The following is a 25,107-nucleotide window of genomic DNA, read 5'->3' on the forward strand; positions in this document are numbered from 1 at the left end:
CTTAGTTTATGGATGTAACTATTTTCCAATCTCACTCACAGCAGGTTGTGATACTATGAGAGGGATTTGTTGGGCTGAGCAATGTAGACCACAGATCAGTTTATTTTCCATTGTACTTGGTCACACTGGATATTAATGCTATTACCTCCCAGCTGAGCCTACCTCTTGTGTGGCCAACACACAGAATAATATACCTACAAGACCCGTCATGGCTAACCTTTTGAACTCCGTGAGTCAAAATTCATTAAAATAAAACCTAGCTTAACTCGAGTGCCATGTCATCTTTTTATGGTCACCAAATAGTATATGATCCCTTTTTAATGCCACCACACAGCATATGAAACCCGTATTTATGGCCACCACACAGTTTGTAAACCCCTTTTATATTCACCCACACAGTATTTGACTCCTTTTTTAAAGCCCCCCCCCCCCCCCATTTTATTTAGTGGTAGAGTTTTATCTTGAAGATACATCAGTGTCAAATGAGCTTCATCACACATAGCTAAGCAAGCTGCAAATATTTGTGTTACGTTTCCAGCAACCTCCTCCTCCTCCTTTCCCTCCCCTAACTGCAGACATCTATGTATAAAATACCTCAACACGATAAGTGGGAAAGGAGACATATTTCTTTACTAAGATATCTTATCCTTAGGCTAAGGCCCCACGATGCAGAAACGCAGCTTTTTTAGTTGCAGATTTTGTTGCGGTTTTTTGAGTCAGGAGTGGAATAAGCAGAAGGGAGAAATATAAGAATATGTATTTCCCATTCCTTTTGTAGACATTATTGGTTTGGGCTAAAAAAAACTGTAACAAAATCTGCAACAAAAAAAAGCTGCATTTCCGCAACGTGGGGTCTCAACCTTAGGCTGCATTCACACAGAGTAACGCCAGGCGTCATTTGTGTGTAATTTGTGTGTCTTTTACGGCCGTCATAAAACGTTTACATAGAGTTCTATAGGAAAAGACGTCCGTAAATTTACGGCCGTCATTTACGGCCGTCATTACAATGACGGCCGTAAATGACGGCCGTCTTTTCCTATAGAACTCTATGTAAACGTTTTATGACGGCCGTAAAAGACACACAAATTACACACAAATGACGCCTGGCGTTACTCTGTGTGAATGCAGCTTTAGAAGGTTTTTACAGCCCCAAATTTACTTTTCATACTCATGAACTGTCCACCAAATAATCCATCAGATTCAAATCTTTGAGGGGTTCAATACATGGACCTTGCACAGATCAGCTGTTGTGGCAGCCACAGGGTCCCGGAAAGTGCTTCAGTGAATGGAGAGCACATGAAGTCTGCTCCTATTTAAATGATGTGATCTGAGCTGCAGCCCCATCCACTGATTAGTGGTGGTTCTGGGGAACTGCATCTCTGTTCCTATTGTGGAGTACATATGCTCCTCGTCCACTACAGTGGCTTCTGCTGCAGATGGCCTATCTGGCAGATACATCATCAGTATGAAAATTCATTTGGGGCTGGAAAACCCTTTTAGGCTAAGGCATCATGTAGAAAGCTGCAGCCAATAAGCACTGAGGGAAAACTTGTGGTGGAAATGCATCGTGGTTTTTCCCATAGTGCTTTTCACAGAAAGCCTGTGGGTTTTACTCTGCTGACTTTCTGCTTTTATTATATCTATATGGAAAACCCAAGCATTTCCGTAGGTATAATTGATATGCTGTAATTTACAAAAAAAAAAACCTGCATTTTTGCTGCAGATTTTTTATTAAAATGGATGGGATTAGACAGAATCCACTTTCCAGGTACTGTAAAACACTGCAGTTTTTACTGTGGAACTTCCGCCATGGGCAAATCGCCAAGTTTGCGCTATATGGGGCCCATCTTAAACTCCCCAAGAAGCATTGCCAGAAAAAAATTCTGACTTACAGGGTAGCTACCTAAAAGTGATTTGTATAGACAGTTTTATTACTTCTTAGGGAATGCTAATTTGCATTATTTTTACCCAAGGAAGCACTACGTGTAAGACTGCATATGCAGCTAGTGTCTCCACATCCCCAAGAGCTACATCAATGGCCTTTCATTCAGCTGACTAGTACCCTACTATGATGAGGGGTATGAACCCCAAAACAGCTGCCTACAGAGGAGTTTCTCTTCCTTTTGGAGGAGACTCTAGTTTGGCTGATATCCTAGGCTCTTTAGTAGGTCGGACGCTGACTAATAATAATTTGTATAGGTAGATAGGTTAAAAAAAACCTCAGCTTATTAGAAGGTTTCCCTGCTAAGCGCCCCCCGTTACCCGGCCGCTTTCATGGATAATTATTTCCCAGATGTACAATGCACTCTTTCATGTGTACATCAGATACCTTGGTGAACAGACAGAGACTGACGTGATGAGAGAATCTTTTTGGCTTGGGGTATCGTCAGCAAATAGCAGTATATGTTTATTTCATCTGCCTATTAGCACATAGTATGATGCAGTAACACACCGTGGGGTTAATTATCACTGTCAGAAATGAGATCTGATTATCTTCTCGCATTGTCACCGACACTCCTGCCATTCTCCCGTCACTTTTATATATCTTCATCATTAACCCTAGGCAGAAAGAAGTTGAGGTGTTAGCGTCACTCCAGCCATGTCGTTTTGTGTGGCTCGTTTGTCAGATGATGATGATGTGCTTGTAAGCTTTGATCTTGCAGCACTTGCCTCTGCAGCCTGTGCATGGAGGATGGAAGCGAGCGCCTGGTATTAATAATCCTCTCTTTCATTACTTGATGTGATGGAGCAATGGCTGGGAGATTTTCATACCCACTAGTAAATGAAAAATAGCAGCACAGTCACCAGCTCTTTATGCAGTATGTGCTGGCGATGTTGTAGCCGCTGGCTCATTAGAATTATGATGTTTTCACATGTGTTCATTGACTATACATTAACCTTGATGTTTTCAAAAGAGCGTTCAGTGCATCAAAGACTTTTACACAGCTTCCTGCTCTAGGCACATCCAGGTTTCTAGTTTATATTAATTTAATTTGTAAATGTACCAAAGACAGAAACGGTGGGAATTGCATCTGATTCAGTCTAGAACATTAACGCCTAAGATAGGAATACAAAACACAATGCTGTGTATATACACTCACCGGCCACTTTATTAGGTACACCTGTCCAACTGCTCGTTAACACTTAATTTCTAATCAGCCAATCACATGGCGGCAACTTAGTGCATTTAGGCATGTAGACATGGTCAAGACAATCTCCTGCAGTTCAAACCGAGCATCAGTATGGGGAAGAAAGGTGATTTGAGTGCCTTTGAACGTGGCATGGTTGTTGGTGCCAGAAGGGCTGGTCTGAGTATTTCAGAAACTGCTGATCTACTGGGATTTTCACGCACAACCATCTCTAGGGTTTACAGAGAATGATCCGAAAAAGAAAAAGCATCCAGTGAGCGGCAGTTCTGTGGGCGGAAATGCGTTGTTGATGCCAGAGGTCAGAGGAGAATGGCCAGACTGGTTCGAGCTGATAGAAAGGCAACAGTGACTCAAATAGCCACCCGTTACAACCAAGGTAGCCAGAAGAGCATCTCTGAACGCACAGTACGTCGAACTTTGAGGCAGATGGGCTACAGCAGCAGAAGACCACACCGGGTGCCACTCCTTTCAGCTAAGAACAGGAAACTGAGGCTACAATTTGCACAAGATCATCGAAATTGGACAATTGAAGATTGGAAAAACGTTGCCTGGTCTGATGAGTCTCGATTTCTGCTGCGACATTCGGATGGTAGGGTCAGAATTTGGCGTCAACAACATGAAAGCATGGATCCATCCTGCCTTGTATCAACGGTTCAGGCTGGTGGTGGTGGTGTCATGGGGTGGGGAATATTTTCTTGGCACTCTTTGGGCCCCTTGGTACTAATTGAGCATTGTTGCAACGCCAAAGCCTACCTGAGTATTGTTGCTGACCATGTCCATCCCTTTATGACCACAATGTACCCAACATCTGATGGCTACTTTCATCAGGATAATGCGCCATGTCATAAAGCTGGAATCATCTCAGACTGGTTTCTTGAACATGACAATGAGTTCACTGTACTCCAATGGCCTCCACAGTCACCAGATCTCAATCCAATAGAGCATCTTTGGGATGTGGTGGAACGGGAGATTCGCATCATGGATGTGCAGCCGACAAATCTGCGGCAACTGTGTGATGCCATCATGTCAATATGGACCAAAATCTCTGAGGAATGCTTCCAGCACCTTGTTGAATCTATGCCACGAAGAATTGAGGCAGTTCTGAAGGCAAAAGGGGGTCCAACCCGTTACTAGCATGGTGTACCTAATAAAGTGGCCGGTGAGTGTACATTACATCAATTAGGATTTCACTATCATTTCTGTGCATGTTAAAGTTGGTTATTTAATGCTTTTGTTTGATATGATTTAGGTAATCTTAATAAAATTCAATAAAACGCTTAAGATCCAAAGCAATAGGTATAAAAAAAAAATCCAGGTTATTTTTCTTTTCTCAGTTTTTATAGCCCCAAGAGAGATGTGTTGGTTCCTTTTAGTCTGTTCGACTCAGTTTATGGTTATAACAATGTAACTTTACTGCCTATAGTAATGAAAAATGATTGGCAGGTGACATTCTTTACAATTTAGCATTCACAAGGCTGTATTTTGTTCCTGAGCTGTCTTTTTCTGGAATAATGCATTGGTAATTATGCTTATGAAGTGAAGTGAAGCCTGCTTGACACATAAATGCCATGCTCTACTTAAATGCTTGCTAGGAGAGATGCAAGCCATTTGCCTATAAAAAAAAGAGGTAAGCACAGGGCGTTTTTACAAACCACAAAAAAACGCGCAGCCAGACACACTCAGACATCAAAACCCGTGCAAGGTAAAATGAAGGCGTTGCGTACAGCAATCAATCCTGGGTGGGAGTTATTGAATAAAGACTGTGTTTTCATTTCCTACACAAAAATGGAAGCAATGGAGCAGTCAATTCTCGCATTGCCCTCCCCAGTTGGCGGTGTCGCTGCAGCTGGTGAGGCAGGTTTCACATATGTTGATCTTTGCTGCTGAACAGTGTTTACTCTGACTTAAAAGGGTTTCCAGTGAATAAAAAGGTTAGCAATTGTGTACAAAAATAAAGAAAGACGTATTCAACTCACAAACACTAGAGATGAGCGAACACTAAAATGTTCGAGGTTCGAAGTTCGATTCGAACAGCCGCTCACTGTTCGAGTGTTCGAATGGGTTTCGAACCCCATTATAGTCTATGGGGAACATAAACTCGTTAAGGGGGAAACCCAAATTAGTGTCTGGAGGGTCACCAAGTCCACTATGACACCCCAGGAAATGATACCAACACCCTGGAATGACACTGGGACAGCAGGGGAAGCATGTCTGGGGGCATAAAAGTCACTTTATTTCTCGGAAATCCCTGTCAGTTTGCGATTTTCGCAAGCTAACTTTTCCCCATAGAAATGCATTGGCCAGTGCTGATTGGCCAGAGTACGGAACTCGACCAATCAGCGCTGGCTCTGCTGGAGGAGGCGGAGTCTAAGATCGCTCCACACCAGTCTCCATTCAGGTCCGACCTAAGACTCCGCCTCCTCCGGCAGAGCCAGCGCTGATTGGCCGAAGGCTGGCCAATGCATTCCTATGCGAATGCAGACTTAGCAGTGCTGAGTCAGTTTTGCTCAACTACACATCTGATGCACACTCGGCACTGCTACATCAGATGTAGCAATCTGATGTAGCAGAGCCGAGGGTGCACTAGAACCCCTGTGCAAACTCAGTTCACGCTAATAGAATGCATTGGCCAGCGCTGATTGGCCAATGCATTCTATTAGCCCGATGAAGTAGAGCTGAATGTGTGTGCTAAGCACACACATTCAGCACTGCTTCATCACGCCAATACAATGCATTAGCCAGTGCTGATTGGCCAGAGTACGGAATTCGGCCAATCAGCGCTGGCCAATGCATTCTATTAGCCCGATGAAGTAGAGCTGAATGTGTGTGCTAAGCACACACATTCAGCACTGCTTCATCACGCCAATACAATGCATTAGCCAGTGCTGATTGGCCAGAGTACGGAATTCGGCCAATCAGCGCTGGCTCTGCTGGAGGAGGCGGAGTCTAAGGTCGGACCTGAATGGAGACTGGTGTGGAGCGATCTTAGACTCCGCCTCCTCCAGCAGAGCCAGCGCTGATTGGCCGAATTCCGTACTCTGGCCAATCAGCACTGGCTAATGCATTGTATTGGCGTGATGAAGCAGTGCTGAATGTGTGTGCTTAGCACACACATTCAGCTCTACTTCATCGGGCTAATAGAATGCATTGGCCAGCGCTGATTGGCCGAATTCCGTACTCTGGCCAATCAGTGCTGGCCAATGCATTCTATTAGCTTGATGAAGCAGAGTGTGCACAAGGGTTCAAGCGCACCCTCGGCTCTGATGTAGCAGAGCCGAGGCTGCACAAGGGTTCAAGCGCACCCTCGGCTCTGATGTAGGAGAGCCGAGGGTGCACTTGAACCCTTGTGCACCCTCAGCTCTGCTACATCAGAGCCGAGGGTGCGCTTGAACCCTTGTGCACACTCTGCTTCATCAAGCTAATAGAATGCATTGGCCAGCGCTGATTGGCCAATGTATTCTATTAGCCTGATGAAGTAGAGCTGAATGTGTGTGCTAAGCACACACATTCAGCTCTACTTCATCGGGCTAATAGAATGCATTGGCCAGCGCTGATTGGCCAGAGTACGGAACTCGACCAATCAGCGCTGGCTCTGCTGGAGGAGGCGGAGTCTAAGATCGCTCCACACCAGTCTCCATTCAGGTCCGACCTTAGACTCCGCCTCCTCCAGCAGAGCCAGCGCTGATTGGCCGAATTCCGTACTCTGGCCAATCAGCACTGGCTAATGCATTGTATTGGCGTGATGAAGCAGTGCTGAATGTGTGTGCTTAGCACACACATTCAGCTCTACTTCATCGGGCTAATAGAATGCATTGGCCAATCAGCGCTGGCCAATGCATTCTATTAGCGTGAACTGAGTTTGCACAGGGGTTCTAGTGCACCCTCGGCTCTGCTACATCAGATTGCTACATCTGATGTAGCAGTGCCGAGTGTGCATCAGATGTGTAGTTGAGCAAAACTGACTCAGCACTGCTAAGTCTCTGCATTCGCATAGGAATGCATTGGCCAGCCTTCGGCCAATCAGCGCTGGCTCTGCCGGAGGAGGCGGAGTCTAAGGTCGGACCTGAATGGAGACTGGTGTGGAGCGATCTTAGACTCCGCCTCCTCCAGCAGAGCCAGCGCTGATTGGTCGAGTTCCGTACTCTGGCCAATCAGCGCTGGCCAATGCATTCTATTAGCCCGATGAAGTAGAGCTGAATGTGTGTGCTTAGCACACACATTCAGCTCTACTTCATCAGGCTAATAGAATACATTGGCCAATCAGCGCTGGCCAATGCATTCTATTAGCTTGATGAAGCAGAGTGTGCACAAGGGTTCAAGCGCACCCTCGGCTCTGATGTAGCAGAGCCGAGGCTGCACAAGGGTTCAAGCGCACCCTCGGCTCTGATGTAGGAGAGCCGAGGGTGCACTTGAACCCTTGTGCACCCTCGGCTCTGCTACATCAGAGCCGAGGGTGCGCTTGAACCCTTGTGCACACTCTGCTTCATCAAGCTAATAGAATGCATTGGCCAGCACTGATTGGCCAGAGTACGGAATTCGGCCAATCAGCGCTGGCCAATGCATCCCTATGGGAAAAAGTTTATCTCACAAAAATCACAATTACACACCCGATAGAGCCCCAAAAAGTTATTTTTAATAACATTCCCCCCTAAATAAAGGTTATCCCTAGCTATCCCTGCCTGTACAGCTATCCCTGTCTCATAGTCACAAAGTTCACATTCTCATATGACCCGGATTTGAAATCCACTATTCGTCTAAAATGGAGGTCACCTGATTTCGGCAGCCAATGACTTTTTCCAATTTTTTTCAATGCCCCCGGTGTCGTAGTTCCTGTCCCACCTCCCCTGCGCTGTTATTGGTGCAAAAAAGGCGCCAGGGAAGGTGGGAGGGGAATCGAATTTTGGCGCACTTTACCACGTGGTGTTCGATTCGATTCGAACATGGCGAACACCCTGATATCCGATCGAACATGTGTTCGATAGAACACTGTTCGCTCATCTCTAACAAACACCTTGTCCATCTGACTGTTCTAGCCAGTTTCATAATCTAACTTTTCAGCATTTACCGTGACCAGGTGATGCCTTGCTACTTTGTGGCTGTATCTTGGCAAGCCTCCGTGCAGTACACAATTACTACTACAGTACTGCTGGCCATATATAGTATAGTATATCGGTGCTTACATGTACTAACTAGACTGCAATTGCCTATACAAATGCTCTCCACACTATAACTGGTGAAGTGGTGCAATACATTGATATAGGCTGTCCTCCATTCATACAGAGGAAAATGGCGCTTTATTTGGCGCTGAATTTTCAGTGCTGAAAAAAAAATCCTCCAAAATCAATGGGTTCTGCTAGCTTTTTTTTCCACTAAAAATTCCGCTAGTGCAAAAAAAAAGCTAGCAGCACCCATTGAAGTCAATCGGAGTTTTTTTTTTTCAGCGTTGAAAATTCAGCGCAAAATAAAGCGCCGTTTTCCTCCGTGTAAATGAACCCTTACTTTAATAAGTATGTCCAGTCTGATTATTTTGATTGCCAATCGGAAAGACAGAGTAGATCAGAATAACCTGGTAGCCATGACAATTTTAATATTTTGATATAAAATCACAGACATCTGGCACATTGTCAGAATGCCTCTCAATATATATACACAGGCATCTTCATGTAGGTAGGCATCAAATTGCAATTTTTTTTATTAAAAAAAAATTAAAAAAAAAAAAGAAATCAGCACAGGACCTCTTAAAAATGTAAGTTTAATATGTGCAGAGTTCATACTTGCAGTATTATGCAAATGGGGAAAAATTCTGATTACAAACTACAACAATCCATGCTATAGGAAAAGTGATGCAAGCAATAACCAGTTGTTACTTTCTATCTACCTATAGCTATACAGTGTTGAGTATAAATGCATACTCTTGATGTACATTCAGCCAAGAACAAAAAAATTGCAGCACACCTGCATATGCATGTCTTGCAAATACAACATTTCAGGATTATACATGAATGTATATTATTACTCAATAATGCCAGAAACAAATTTTGGCTGTGAATTCTCGTTCACATCTGCATTTTGTAATCCTTTCAGGAGTCCATATAGGGACCCCCGAATGGACTACCAAACGCATTTGCAAGCAGTGTGCAGTGAAAGGACACGGAGCCCCATAGACTATAATGGGGTCCATGTGCTTACCCAGCACTGCCTGCACGAATCATGCGAACAGGAAAATAGATTGTGAACTGCTTTCCTGTCCACATGCTCTCTGCGGAGATCTGGCGACAAGCACACGGACCTCATTATAGTCTATGGGGATCCATGTGCTTTCACTGCACACTGCTTGCAAATGCGATTGGTAGTCCATTCGGGGGGGTCCTCATGCAAATACAAACGCAGATGTGAACGAGGGGTGACTCTTTTCCATGAAAATGAGAGACAATGTCAGAGTTATAAAAACAACAATATTACTCCTGCCTGAAGACAATAAATCAAGGTTAAACCAACAAAGCAGTGTGAACAGAGCAAACTAGACTTTTAATCTAACTGTTTTTGCTTATATAGATAACTCATTAGAACAACTCATTAGGTTTGCCTGAATTGCCTAAGGAAAACCACTGATAATAGAGTGATATCACAATGCATTGTTACAAAAGGGAAAACGCAACTATTTCAACCAAAAAGATGATATCCCACCACAAAAATGGAAAACCCAACTATTACAACCAAAAATATGATACCCCATCATATAAAATTCTCAACGTTTCACAGTACAGGTATTAAACATATGGTCATCTGAAAAGGCTGACTACCGGAGGTCCCGCAACCACTTAAAGCGAGGGTCCTGCATGCACTGTGCCCATTCACTGTCTATGGGACTCATGAGAGCTCCTGAGTTCAGACAACCTCTTGTGTCACCCCCTTTACCTCATAGATTGTAAGCTCTTGCGAGCAGTCTTCCATGGAGAGTACCGGAGGCTTACCATCAGAGTTTGCCAGGAATTGCAGTTATCACTGCAGATTTGTTATTTTTCATCGAGGTCTGCACAAACTTATACTAGGGACTATTTGAGCATCGTTATACTCCAGATGAACCCGATAATATTAGGAGGAAACGCGTTGAGATAAAATATTCTGTGAGCCGCGTTATTTTGATGGCCACTTTACATTAGTATCCCTAAAGTATGCTATTGCTGTGAGCCATTTTGTTTTATTTTCCACTTGATATACATGAACTGTGAGCCACAGAATTTTCATAGCCATGTAGCATTTACACCTCTATTAACCTCATTATTTTTACTGCAATGCATTGTTTGGGAGTTGGCTACTCTCGATATAGTGGTTACACCTGTTAACCACGTATGAGCTAGAGTGGTTTAACAACTGTGCCTAAAGTGTACATTGTGAGTGGTCTATACCATGTTTTTGAGCCAACAAACTATTTGTAGTCCCGCTTTCCCTCATCTTGAGAGGAGACCTGCATTTGGGGTGGGCATCTCTGTATTTATGGGAGCAGGCCTGAAAGGGACAGATGGTTCTTTATGAACAGGGGCTACCCCCCATATGCATATGTCATCACTAACTGTCCTATACACCCACATCCATAGTGTATTTTAGGTGTTGTCGATTCATGGACGTTCATGTATTTGATGAATTTGTTTTATTGAATAGCTAATAAAAGTTAGGTTTTATATACCATTCCCTATTACACACCATTTTTGTGTGAAGATATATCATTTTATTATGAAACACAAAAACCTTCAAAAAGAACTGAAGAGTCATTCTGATAAGTTTCAGTAGAGTATCTATGTTTACAGATCTCTTATATATGTAGATTATATTTTTAAATCTGGTGACAGATCGATATTCTTTAAAGGACTTGTCCAAGGGTTAAACATTTATGGCCTATCCGCAGGATGGACCGTACAGACTTGTTTAGTGGGGAACCGACCGTAGGAGTTATAGTTTATCCATGTTACCCTGCACAATGAGGCAGCCTTTCTATTCCTTCATGCAACACTAAGCAGTTCAAGCAAAAATTTCCTGATAGGGAATCAGTGAGAAAACATGGCTGCTGGTCTATAAGTAATGCTAGAGGTTTACAAAAAGTCACTGCACATTTAAGCTACAGAAAGTAAATTTACTTTCATCTTGACTTCAACACATTGGATGGAGTTTTATAAGAACTGTCGATGTTGTCCAGATCAATCTGTTAGTTCTTAGAATTTAATTTACTTCACATTCACTTTATTGATTTAATTTATATCAGTTCTGGGCAGGAGGTATTTGAATTTTTGCTTCTTTTTACATTTTTTTTTAAATAACTTATTTTTAGACCCCCCCCCTTAGGGGTCTTAACCTCAGGGAGTTTGATCACTAATTCAAAATACTGCAATGAAATTACAAATCTCTATACTTCTATTACAGAATCTATTGTAGAAGTCAATTGCAGACAAGCTTGTGAGCCTTCAATAGGTTCTCAACCATCATAGTCATGGATCGATGGCGCGAGTGAGATCCAGGGCCAGTGATCCACACCAAAATGGTGCATTGGTCAGTTCTGATCAAGGCATTAGGGGGGGGGGGGATCAATATCAACAATCAGTGCCAGCACTGATAGCGAGCACTGCCGCTGAGTCTTCGCTATATAATATTTAACACCATTTATAAACACAAAACATAGGCTGTAAAAGTACAGTGGAGGTTGGAACAGAGTAAAACACCTTTGTGATGAACTAGAATGAAAATTGATAGCCGGGACCTATCATCCAACCTCAGTGTCTGACCTCACATAAGCTCTTCTGAAGGAAAGGACTAAAATAAACGGAGACACACTCTAAAAAAATCTTTCCAGAAGACTAGAAACTGTTTTGACTGCAGAAAGAGGAGCAACTCCATATTAATGTCTATAAATATAGAATGGGATGTCATAAAGCCTCCTATAGATGTAATGTGCCCATATAGTGTATCTGCGCATGTTCATTTCACCAATTACAGTCTGTCCCTTGTAAATGGGCCTCTAGGTAATCCAAGGCTAGTCATGCCTTATATAACACATGAAGCAGGTTCACATACTGCACCATTACTTGCCTATTTGATTGAATTCCCTGACACCTTGATCACATTTGCTTTTTGTACACTTATACATCTTGCCTACAGTCAAACTGAACGGACATAGCTGGATAGCTCATGATCACATGCCTGTCTGAGCTGGCCATTTACTCACAGGATTATTTGCTTGAATAGCAAACAAAATCCCTGCTATTCCCCATAATGGGATTTTTCTATACTGGTAACCATCTAGATGACGCAGGCTATGATAGCAGCAATAGTGGTGAGATCAGAGAACAGATACAGATCAAGATCATAGCTGATGGATCATTTTGCTAGGAGTTGTTTCGCACTCATTATAACTATGGACATGCTCAGATGGATCATAGATAAGTCACATCATGTAGTAGCAGCCTTTGATGGGCATGATATCTTCTTATGTGTATCATTTATTGCAGATAATAAAGATCATCTGTGGGTCATTAGTTAATGAGCACAAGGGATGCAGAACACAACACTGCCAGCCATGGGTCCCTTGTTTTCTGCAGACATATGGTCATTAGCTAGACATATTTCTATTATTTTCTTAACTATTTCACCTGTTACCTAATCTCATGTGTGAATAAAAGAAACTAAGCAGTCACAGCATGTAGATTCTCAATCCTTTTATTTCATAAGAACATACTGTAACCTGTCCTACAATGGCAAAGTGTGAATAGCACTACAGGTAACTGTTTTATGTGTAGGTTCAGAACAAGGGATATTTAGGTGAGATTTAATACATTTAATAGATATTTGAGGCTGGCAAAATGGAAATATTTACCTAAAATGTACTTTACCTTTTTGATAACTTTTAAGGATAATCCATTGTGTGAATACATGAGGAGTAGTATTATTTTTGAGCACTATATGACTGTTATTTTGCATTTTGTAGTAGTTTTACCTTTTGCGACTTTATCTTTCAATCTCGGTAGTCTCAGAGCTGATGAGTGGAAACCAGCCACTACGATATACAGGGAAAACAGGGCATTCTGCTCCCTAAGTCTCACTCAGGCGGGGGCCCTACAGGACGTAAACGCTGCGATTTGCCTGCAGCGGAGACGCTGCAGGAAAAATCACGGCGTTGTACAGTGCAAGCATAGTGGATGGGATTCATGTGAATCCCATGCCCACTTTGCGGAAAAGATTGCAGCATGTCAATTATATCTACGGAAACGCCGGCGGCTTTCCCTTAGATATAATGTTAAGAGAAAGTCCGCAGAGGAAAACTCTGTGAACTTTCTCTTAAAAGTGCTGTGGAAAGAACCGTAATGCGTTCAAGCCGCGGTTCTTTCCGCAGCACGTAAGCGCTGCCATTACAGGCCGTGGGACCTTAGCCTCAGAAACATTACGGAGGACGTAATAGAGATGTGTTGGGAAGGGGAGTAAGTATAAAACTTACTATTAGCTCCAGCAGCCTGTTTGTCTGCATCACTGCCTGTGTCTCTCCACTCTCATAAAGACTTACATGCCTTGGCTGAGGATAGATTTCAAAATGAATGTCTGTTTATGAATGAGGGAGAAGGTAGTTGAAGAAATGGTTGATAAGTGGAGAAAGAAGCATTTTTTCTAGTAAGATATAATATAAAGTTTCTCTTATTCACTTGTATTATTGATGTATGCAAAATTTATTAACCCTTACCTAACATCCACTGTACTACTCCAGTAGATGGCGAATATTTACATATAGCAGCCATTACTTGTAGTGCAATTCACATTTTCCATTTGTAGGGAAGGTTACCTCACATTCTTATGGAATAAAATGAATGAAAGTCTATGTGTTGTGACTGCTTACTTTCTTTTAATCAGACATGAGATTAGGTAACAGGTGAAATGGTTAAGCAAGCAATAGAAATATGTCTAGCTAATGACCATATGTCTGCAGAAAACAAGGGACCCATGGCTGGCAGTGTTGTGTTCTGCAACCCTTGTGCTCATTAACTAATGACCCACAGATGATCTATATTATCTGCAATAAATGATACACATAAGAAGATCATGCCCATCAAAGGCTGCTACTAGATGATGTGACTTATCTATGATTAATCTGAGCATGTCCATAGTTATAATGTGTGCAAAACAACTCCTAGCAAAATGATCCATCAGCTATGATCTCGATCTGTATCTGTTCTCTGATCTGACCACTATTGGTGTTATAATAGCCTGCGTCATCTAAATGGTTACCAAAATAAAAAATCCCATTATGGGGAATAGCAGGGATTTTGTTTGCTATTCAAGCAAATAATCCTGTGAGTAAATGGCCAGCTCAGACAGGCATGTGATCATGAGCTATCCAGATGTCAGTTCAGTTTGACTGTAGGCGAGATGTGAATTCAATCCAATAGGTAAGTAATGGTGCTGTACGTGAACCTATAAGGCATGACTAGCCTTGAATTATCTAGAGGCCCATTTAAATGAACATTTGCAGATACACTATATGGACACATTAAATCTATAGGAGCTATTACAATCCCATTCTATATTTATAGACATTAATATGGAGTTGCTCCTCTTTCTGCAGCCAAAACAGCTTCTAGTCTTCTGGAAAGACTTTCCACCAGATTCTGGAGTATGTCTGTGTTCTTTTTAGCCCTTTCATCCAGAAGTGCATTTGTTAGGTCAGACACTGATGTTAGAAGATAGGACCTGGCTCTCAATCTCCATTCTGGTTCATCACAAAGGAGATTAACCCTTTCCTGACATCCACTGTGCTATTTCAGCGCATGTTGGGTGTTTAAATATATTATTAAGTATTATACAGTGCAAATGCCAATGATCAGTGCTAGCGTTAACCCTCTGAAATGCCTCAGTCAAAGGCTTTATAAAAATATTTTTCACATGTGGTGAACACTGTAATGGGAAAAAAATCAAAAGAGCTGAACCGTCATTTTTCCATTGTTTCGCCTACCATAAAAATTTAGATAAAAAGTGATCAAAAGATTAAATATTCCGCAAAATGATATTTTAAAAAAATACACATGGCCCCGCAAAAAAAGAAGCCTCATACAGACTGCGGTCTCATACAGAGAAATAGAAAAAAGTTACAAAATTCAGAATATGGTGACTTCAAGAATTTTTTTGTTTGCGGTTAAAAACAAAGATAGCTTTTGGAAAGAGGGGAGTAAGACCCGGATGACATCTGCGTTCGGTATTCTGTTTTGGGAGTCAATTCGGTGACCCCCCGCATTGGCAAGCGCTGAGCTTATGAAAGCACACAGACTCCATACACTATAATGGGGTCTGTGTGTTTTCCGTGCGGTGTCCGGACTGAACATACGAAGAGAAAAGTACTTCATGAACTACTTTCCTCTCCGCATAATTTGTGTGGACACTGCATGGAAAAAGCACAGACCCCATTATAGTCTATAGGGTCTGTGTACTTTCATTGCTCACCGCTTGTCAATGTGTTCGGTATTCAGTTCGGGGGGTCCCCAAGTCGACTCCCTGAACGGAATACTGAACGCAGACGTGAACCAGGCCTAAGGCTGCGGTCACACGTGCGTTTGCACTTAAAATATGCACAGAGAAAATTACTGCAAGCAGGACTTTTCTCTCCTCTGATTTCAAGCGGAAAACCGGGCGGACCCCTTTGTAGTCTGTAACCACTTTTTAAGGTTTCCATTTTTTGGGTCTCTAAGTGGACCCAAAGAACGGAAACCTGAACACTAGTGTGAACGTAGTGTAAAAAGACAAAAATTGAAAATAGAAAAAAGTCTGCAATGGGAAGGGGCTAATAGGGTTGAGGTCAGAGTCAGTGAAGTTCTTTCAAGCCTTTATGGGCCTTGTGCACTGTAACACAGTCATATTGAACCAGAAAAGAGTTTTCCACAAACCTATCCCAGAAAGTTGTAAGCATATAAATGTCCAAAATTTCTTTGCATACTAAATCATTAAGTTTTTCCTTTACTGGAACTAAGGGATCTAGGCCAACCTCTGAAAAGCAAGCCCATAGCAGTACCCCTTCTCCATCAAACTTTACAGTTGGTACAATGCAATCAGGCAGGTAACATTCTCTTGGCATTCAACAAATCCAGACTGCAGAGTCCATCAGACTGCCAGATAAAGAAATGTGATTTGTCACCATGCAAAAATCGTGTCCATTGTTGCTTCAGAGACCAGTGGCAATATGCTCCATCTGACACTCAGCAGTGTGTTTGGTGATATAAAGCTTGCATACAGCGGCTTAGCAATGATAGACTATATCATGCAGCTCACGTTTTTTTTTGCTGATGTTAATGTCTCGAGGATCTCTGTAGTTATTGAATCAACAGAGCACTGGCAACATTTATACAGTTTGTGCCTTCTCACTCGGTGATCCCACTTTTACTTTACGTGGTCTGACACTTCATGGTTAAGTTGCTATGGTTTCTAAACACTTCTACCTTTCTATAATAGCACTCATGGTTGATCTAGGAGGGAAGAAACTTCATGAACCATCTGTAGAAATGGTGACATCCGATTAGAGTACCATGCTGGAATTAAGTGGTCTCTTTAGAGCAAGTCATTCTATCGCAAATGTTTGTAAAGGCAGACTATATGACTAGGTGCAAAATTTTATATACCCATGGAAATGGGACTGAGTTAAATATCTGGACTCAATGATTAACCCCTTTCTGACATCTGCTGTACTATTACGATGAATGCCTGGTCTTTAAAGATGGTAGCCTTTCTGTAATGTACAGTGGAGACCCTGAGCTAATGCTCACAATCATAGTTCACTCTTCACACTACACAGAAAGATAAAAAAGTTACAGGTGTTAGATTATGGCGAATTTAAGAAAAAAAGTAAGGGGTTAAAATGTAAATAAAACTATATAAATCTAGTATACCCCAAAACATAGAAAACAGGTGACATGTCATATTGGCTGCACACTGAACACTGTAAAAACGAAGCCTGTAAGAAAGTCACACAAATACACTTTTTCTTCAATTTCACCCCATTCAGAATTTTTTTCCAGCTTCCCAGTACATTGTACAGAATAATAAATGGCACCATTATGAAGAACAATTAGTTTCTGATCCTTGCCCTTGTATATATGACCATGATACGTCAACAAGCAAGAGAACTGTCGAATGAAGGTTAGAGAGATAGCAGAGGCTCTCTAGCACCATTTGGTGAACTTGAGCAATGTTTTCGTTCGTGGTTGCAGTTTTTGGCCGTCCCGAACGTTCATTGTCAACCAAGCTGGTACGGCCACCTTTAAATTCAGCTGCCCAAAATTTGACGGTGGTACATGATGGTGCAGAGTCCCCATACACAGTGTCCAACTCGTCTTTAATTTGCGAAGGCGTATTTCCTTTCAAAAATAAATATCTAATGACAGCTCGATATTTGATTTTATCCATTTCCACAAAATCACTCGCATGGACTCACTACAACGACTGTCAAAGAAAAAACTCTGGTGCAAAATGACTGAAATTTTTGTGAGTACATTCCAACGCATGCGCAAACACATTCCCCAAGTTTGGTTGATAAGTGTTGCCACCTACATGTCATAAATAGAGATGAGTGAGTACTGTTCAGATCAGCCGATCCGAACAGCACGCTCCATAGAAATGAATGGATGCACCTGGTACTTCCGCTTTGACGGCGGCCGGCCGCTTAACCCCCCGCGTGCCGGCTACGTCCATTCATTTCTATGCGAGCGTGCTGTTCGGATCGGCTGATCCGAACAGTACTCGCTCATCTCTAGTCATAAACTTTTCAGACTACCCTCGTATACTGGCGCTGTTAGAGCTAGTGATCAGAGATCAGAGATCTATGCGTGGCATAAAATATCATATGATAATAAAGACTTCATAGATTTATGAAACTGTCTAAAAGAAAAACTATCCTTGTTGCCCAGAACAAGCCATCACAGTAAAGCTGCCACTTGCAAGAGCTAAATAAAAAATTAAAGCTGTGCTGTGATTGGTTACTTTGGCCAACATAGACCATTTTTCTTTTAGACAATATCCTAAATCCTGTCATTCAGTAGCAGTGAGCACAGTTAAATAGAGCAGGTATCACTTCTTGTACATGATCCATATGATCATGAATTGTTTGGACATGTAAAGAGCCATTTAATATCATATTGAGGTTTCCCTCCATAGGTATGTAAGGACTTACAATATTCTGCACTTGATCTTTCGCTAATTATGTCTCATCCCTGGATCATAGTGAGGGAAGACTTAGTGAATAGCAGAAGCTAGTGACAACATGAAAGGGCCACTATAGCTAAGGTCTCCACCATTTGCTGTGCAGTTCAATACAATCTATAATCCTCTGTAAGCAGAGAGAGGCTGCCTATAGTATTCAATTACTGACAGGAAATGCAGAAAATAATAATTTTATTTATATAACATTAACATATTCCACAAAACATAAAATGTATCCCTTCCTCTTTTTCCAATGATGACAAAATTAGCAAGCACCGCTAACGCCCCCATTCTTTTGCATTGAGAGCCTACTCTTCCACTAAGTATGGGAAATTTCGGCTTCTTCTTTTAATTTTTGGAGTACCAGGTGTCAGTTATCAACTGATGATGCTACTATGACTTGTCTAATTCATATGGAAGCCATGAGAAAACATAATAATATGGTATATGTGTGCTAACATAAAGGTAAGGCTGCTTCCATACAACAGTTTTTAAATAAGATTATCATATGGGCCAGGAAGGCTCCTCAATCATATGGTAAATGGATTCATGGACCCCCCCATTCAGCCTCCTTTCAGGTGGTATTCATATTCAGCAGGTTTGCATTTCTTTTGCCACATAGAACAGAACATTAAACTACTTTATTTCATGCAATTGCATGAATGGATTCCATTGGCCTGTGGATGGCATCCATTTTTGGTTTTGTACCATATGCATCAGCAAGTTTTTGGTACATATGTTACACTGTGTTACAAAACTATGATGTAAGAGGAAAATAAGTTATTCGGACTGGTATCAAGTCAGAGGTAAATATGAATTCTCCGGCCACCAGCACTACACTTCAATGCAAAAGTTGCACACTACAAATACAAAAATGTATAAATACGCCTTCACATGTCCAGCATGTTGTAGCTATGAATAGGAAACTAACTCAGAACTGCATATGAGGCAGTTGGTGCACTGGGGATGATGTCATAATCGTGGGAAGATTAATTCTCACTACAAAGGGTGGGCAGAGTTAGGAAATGATAGCGGTCTGAGTTGCAAGAGCAATGTTCCAGGGAGTTGAGGGCTTAGTACATTAAATGATTCATTTGGAGTTCTGAGTTAGTTTCTGGAGTGTATTTGTAGGTGTAGTCATGTCTTATATGCACTGAAAATCTGTTTGTCATATGGATTAAAAGTTTATTTTCTTAGCATCAAGACAGCACTTTTATACAAAAATGGTATATTCAGTATGTTACTAACAGCTCTTACAATAGCATAAGACCCCTTGAAGATGACCGTGGCATTGTTCAGTGTGCAATCCGGTTTTTACCTGTGCCGTTCAATTACGGTCAGCGACTAGCACACGGTCATGTGCAACTGGCCTAAAAGTGGTTTTGAAGCGATTGTAGACTCCTCTCAATTGATGAACAAATGAGTGTTACCAGTTGGGGGTGTTCCTACAGAGTCTGACACTATCCAATCTAAGAAGAAACCCCTTTCACGCCCCTTTGTTTATAATAGTTCAGGAAGGATAACAGAAGAAACAGCACAACACAGAAGTATGAGTAAAGATGCTGAAGAATTATTATTTCATAGAGAAAATAAATGTTTGCTAAAATTGACAGGTCGACTTTAAAGCACAAATGAAAACAAGGACTGGCTTGCAGAATCCAGGACCATATAGTATAAGGCTAAAGCCCCACGTAGCAAGCTGCAACCAAAACCACTGTAGGTATAACTGACATGCTGCAAATGACAAAAACATAATCATTTTTGAAATCTCAACATTTCCGCTGCAGATTTTTTTTCAGTAATGTGTGGATGGGATTAACCAGAATTCCATCCACTTTGCAAGTATTGTAAAATGCAACATGGCCTAAGACAGCATATGAATGGTAAAAAAAAAAAAGTTAAACACATCTACAACAGGCACGACAGATTTAGGTGTTCAATGAATTCTGCTATAATCTATTGCCTCATATATATGAAGAATGAAAACATGTTTCATAGGCCACACCTAACACATTAACCAGTTTTCTTTCTAAAATATTGCCTCTTGAATCTTTACCACTACAAATATAATCTTTCAGACTGATTTATATTATAATACATATCTTATATTACATTATTCTCACTGTATGTGGCTAAAAAAAAACATTTGGACATCAGGTCAGCAGAAAGCAGTGAATATTTTTAAGTAAAGTTTTCATTAGAGGGTAAAGAGCAGTATAAATAGCAGCCTACATCTGTGAGACAGAACATAATGCTATTCATGTTCCTCCACCGCTGACACTTGAAAAATATTGAACTCCTTGGTTAACAGACAGAAAGCCCTTGGAAATACATGCCTCCTAAATCCCATAGATGAATCAATATCCAGCAGGGCATAGGTTAATGTATGCCTTGGCCCTTGCCTACAACATCACATTATTTGTTTAGTTTGTTCTTACATTTCGAGAAAAAGAGGATACATGAAAGACACCGTCCTTTATATGGACCAATACTGTTACTTGTCATTGATTTCCGAGGCTAATATATATATGAGATGCTGGAACATTTCTATGCATTATCATATGACTGAGATGCAGCTAGGTATACAAAAATGATATATAATGGCGTGAAATGTGAAGTGGTTTAGAATGCACTAGCCATTTACATCACCAAACGGAGGTGCAAAACACATAGTAATGGAAAATGATGATGGCACTCCGCATATTAGGGCTGCATTAAAGTCAATAAAAGAACAGGAGCACCAAACCAAAGCAAGATAGCATTATCTATGTAAATACAGCCATTGCATCTTCTATAAACTGCAAAGAACTGACCAGCAGAACAAGTGAGTGAAGTATGGTGACTGCTGACCTAAAGATGACAGTTTAATGGAATCATTTGTCATCTAAGAGGGAAGTCTCCACTGAGATCCATAAAGCTAAAATCTGAGCAGCAAGACTTACTAGCAATGACAAGGACTTACTAGAATTAACACTTGTCCTGCATGACCAGGACAGCTATGCTATCATTACCAGTCATCATTTTCTCTGGTGCCAGCTGGCATTCAACAAATGCATGACTACCATTTACAACATGAGCGAAAATGCCTGTAGGGGTTGGATATTTTATGTTGGGCTAATTGCATTACTCTGATTTAGTTTGTTTAGCATTTGATAAATACTAGTTTATGGAGAGACACATCATTTCATGGCTGTGCTGTAAATATTATCAGGATGACATGTACAGAACAGGACCATGGCTGGGACTAGATACAGCACTGTATATACGGCTCCAGCACATGCATGAAGTTTACATATTCTTCTAGTGTTTGCGCTGCTTTCTTCCCTATTTCCATCAAAATATACAGTAATGAAATGGTTCCTATTACAATGGGCATGGGATAGGTAACCAGGATTGTAAGCCTTATTAAGGTATAATGTGAGTATATAATGCTGCAGAAAATGTCAGGGCGATATACTGTATAACAGGTCATTCTCAAACAAATACAAATAGATAGATAGATAGATAGATAGATAGATAGATAGATAGATAATTTACACGATATAAGATATCGCCTTCAACTTTGGCAGCAAACACTTGATCGTAAGCTCTTTGGGATAAGGGTGTGACTTGACAATGTCAGCTCTGCTACATGATAGATGTTGCTGCTGCCTGTGGTGGCGGAGGCAGATTCCCTGTACAATGATGCCTGCTCAGGACCAGGAACAGCACCTCATCCAACTCCTATCAGGGAGGTCCTGCATGTACAATGCACTGGCAGCCCGGGTGCCCAGGAGCTGCACCCATCCATCATGTGCCAGTCACGGCAGCATCCCCTGTAGCAACAGATTAGAAGAAGCAGGCACCTCTGAGGAGCCCTCACCAGCACGTACAATAGCAATACATTCCAGCCAGCTCCCAGTACAAACCAATGGGACCATCCCCAGCTCTTTACTTTCATGCCACTTCCACAGCCCTCCTGTAAATGTCTCGTCCTTGAGGGGTGGTGCAGGTGAGAGACCTCAGCCCCTGCCAAGTTGCCTACCTGTGCCCGCAGCGCCTTGGTGCGTCTCCCTCTCTGCGGAGGATCTGGATTCTCAGGCAGCGACCAGCTCTTTTGTGTTCCTGCTTCCCAGCCACACGCTGAGACTACTAATGAACCCGGGAAGCTGCATGCACAAGTGCCTACAATGGCTGCCCTGGAACCTGTGTGATGCAGAACACGGCCCCTGGCTGAGAAAGGAGAAGAATGCACGGGAGAGAGTGAAGGGAGGGGAAGAGGCTGTTACCATGGTGACGGCTGCTGCCTCATCCTCCTCCTCCTCCTCCTCCTCCTCCTCTAGGCCTGTGTGCCTTGTAGTAAAGAAATCCAGTGTGAGGAGGAATACACTGGAGGGGAATGTTTGTAAACGCCTGTTTATCCACAGCTGCTCCACTTCACCCTGACTCAGCTGCTGTACTGTAGTGTTTCCTGCCTGGAGGGGTCACCCACAGTGAGGAGATGCCCACTTTATTAGGTTTTATTATGGACCCCTCTCCTTATATACTACAAAGACCTAACCTATTAGACAATTACTTAAAAGATAACTCCCCAATGTCATAGAAAATTTCTCCATCTAGTCATGGGGGCAAGGTCTATTCCACAGCTAAAGGAACAATTGGGATATCCGCCTATTAGAGAATGACTTTAAAATACAACTCCCCAATGTCATAGAATTGGGAGAATTTCACTATTTGGTCAAGCTTTATCCCATGGCTAAAGAAACGATTGGGATATCAACCAATTAGGGAATTTCTAAGTAAGTAATTCCCCAGTGCATTCTGATGGTTCAGCAGCGGATCACAGGTACCACCAATTCATAGGTTGCAACTTATTCATTTACCATACAATGATACAATACATATAACCACTCTAAGGGAGGGTTATCACCTGCACCCGGTCTCCGCTTCGTGGGTTTCCGTCTTCTGCCGAAAGGAGACGGAAATACGGCATTCAGTGTCTGCCGGAGAGCGCCTGTGAGCGCCTTCTGGTGTCCGACTTTGTGTCCAGTTAAAAAATAACGCTCACAGGTAGACACTTTGCAAACCCATTCAAAAGAATTGGGTTTGAAAACTGCCTGCCGGTTTCCGTATGCTGTCTAGTTTCTCGGGCAGGAAACGGAAACCTGCAAAGCGGAGACCAGGCGCAGGTGTGAACCCTCCCTAACACAGATTTGGGGCAGAACTTGAGGAGGTAAGAGAAGATGAAGCTGCATGATTGTCCAGGAGTCTTAGAGGTTCCATAATGTGTCTCTTCCTAATATGAAACCAGTGCTATAGAAGATATATTATAGCAACATTGTATCAACAACATACTGCATAAGGTCCATTTAATGTTATGCCTCTGCACAGTAGTAACATGACGTTACACTAGGTTCACACCTCCTTTCGGTTTCTGTTTGGGGGGTCCGCTTGGGGACCCCTTGAATGGAAACCTAATCCACTTAGAAAAGCAGTTACCTGCAAAAACCCGATGATCCCATAGATTATAATGGGTTCTTCTGGGTTTCCGCTCGGTTTGTGCCTAAACAATACAGAGAGAAAAGCATGCATGCAGTGCTTTTCTCTACGCGGTTTTAAATGGGTTCGGGAACGGAAACCCCAAATGGAGTTTAAGTGCTGGTGTGAACCCAGCCTTGCCTTGTTTTTAGGGCTTCACATCGACACTATTTAACTAAAAGTATTGGGACATTTACACATTAGGCGTCCTGGAGCTTTTATGAGATACCACTCTAAATCCATAGGTTTTAAAATGGAATAGGTCCTCCCTTTGCAGCTAAAACCGCTTCCACACTTTCTACAAGATTTTAGAGTATCTGTGGGAATTTCTCCTCATTCATCCAGAAGGCATTTGTGGGATCAGAGACTGATGTTCGATGAGAGGGCCTGGTTCACAATCTCTGTTGGATGGGGTTGAGGTCAAAGGTCTGTGTGGACCAGTCAAGTTCTTCTTTTTAGTGGTCCATAGTATTATCCCCTTTGTGGTTGGCAAAGTGCAGTCAGGCAGGTAATGTACTCCTTGCATCCAACAAACCCAGACTCATCCACCAGACTGCCACAAAGAGAAGTGCAATTTGTCACAGGGCCAATTCTTACTGTTCCAGAGTCCAGTGGCGATGTTGTTGCACTGTTGTAATGTAAGACTTGCATGAAGCTCCTATTACACAGTTTTTGTGCTTATGTTACTGTATTTCTGCAGTTACTGAGTCAGCAGAGCATTGGTGACTTCTATGCACTATGTGCCTTTGCACTTGGCAACCGTGCTCTGTAACTATACATGATCTGCCACTTTATAACCGAGTTGCTGTGGTTCCAAAAAGTTTCCACTTTTCAGTAATACTATTCACAGTTGATCATGGAATATCTAGTAGGCAAGGAATTACACAGTGTCAGCCTTGCCAGTATTCATCCTGGTGCCAGAGATATCAGTGTTAGTGTTATCACTGTTAGTTTTGGTTCCGATATCCCTGCACTGTCAGGAGGGCCGGCTTTACAGCTCGGTGTCTTCGCTGAGTTGTGAGAAACACCCTCCTGATGGTACTGCTCTATAGCCTGTACTGTCAAGAGGGGCTAAATTCAGGGCGCAGTCAGCTTTTTAGCAGTATATAACACTGCTAATGTCAGAGGGCATGAAAGGTCCTCTTTAAATATGCTCCATCAGCACTTAGGAGCTGATGGAGCATAAGAACCAACGGATTTCTGAAGATCCACTGATAATGCC

At 42.1% G+C, this 25,107-nt stretch overlaps 1 protein-coding gene across 3 annotated transcripts in view; it reads right to left on the bottom strand.

Moving 5' to 3' along the window:
- Window positions 1–22,512, bottom strand: part of APBA2 (amyloid beta precursor protein binding family A member 2) — a 302,921-nt gene extending 280,409 nt beyond the window's left edge. For 2 of the 3 annotated variants that reach the window (XM_075273589.1, XM_075273587.1), the window contains exon 1: window positions 22,393–22,512. The gene's annotated coding sequence lies outside the window, so the exon portion shown is untranslated. The remainder of the gene's footprint in view (window positions 1–22,392) is intronic. The other variant, XM_075273588.1, reaches the window with a different exon arrangement.
- Between the last annotated feature and the right edge of the window lie 2,595 nt (window positions 22,513–25,107).

The sequence above is a fragment of the Leptodactylus fuscus genome, chromosome 5 (assembly GCF_031893055.1).
Source record: "Leptodactylus fuscus isolate aLepFus1 chromosome 5, aLepFus1.hap2, whole genome shotgun sequence".
NCBI lineage: Eukaryota > Metazoa > Chordata > Amphibia > Anura > Leptodactylidae > Leptodactylus > Leptodactylus fuscus.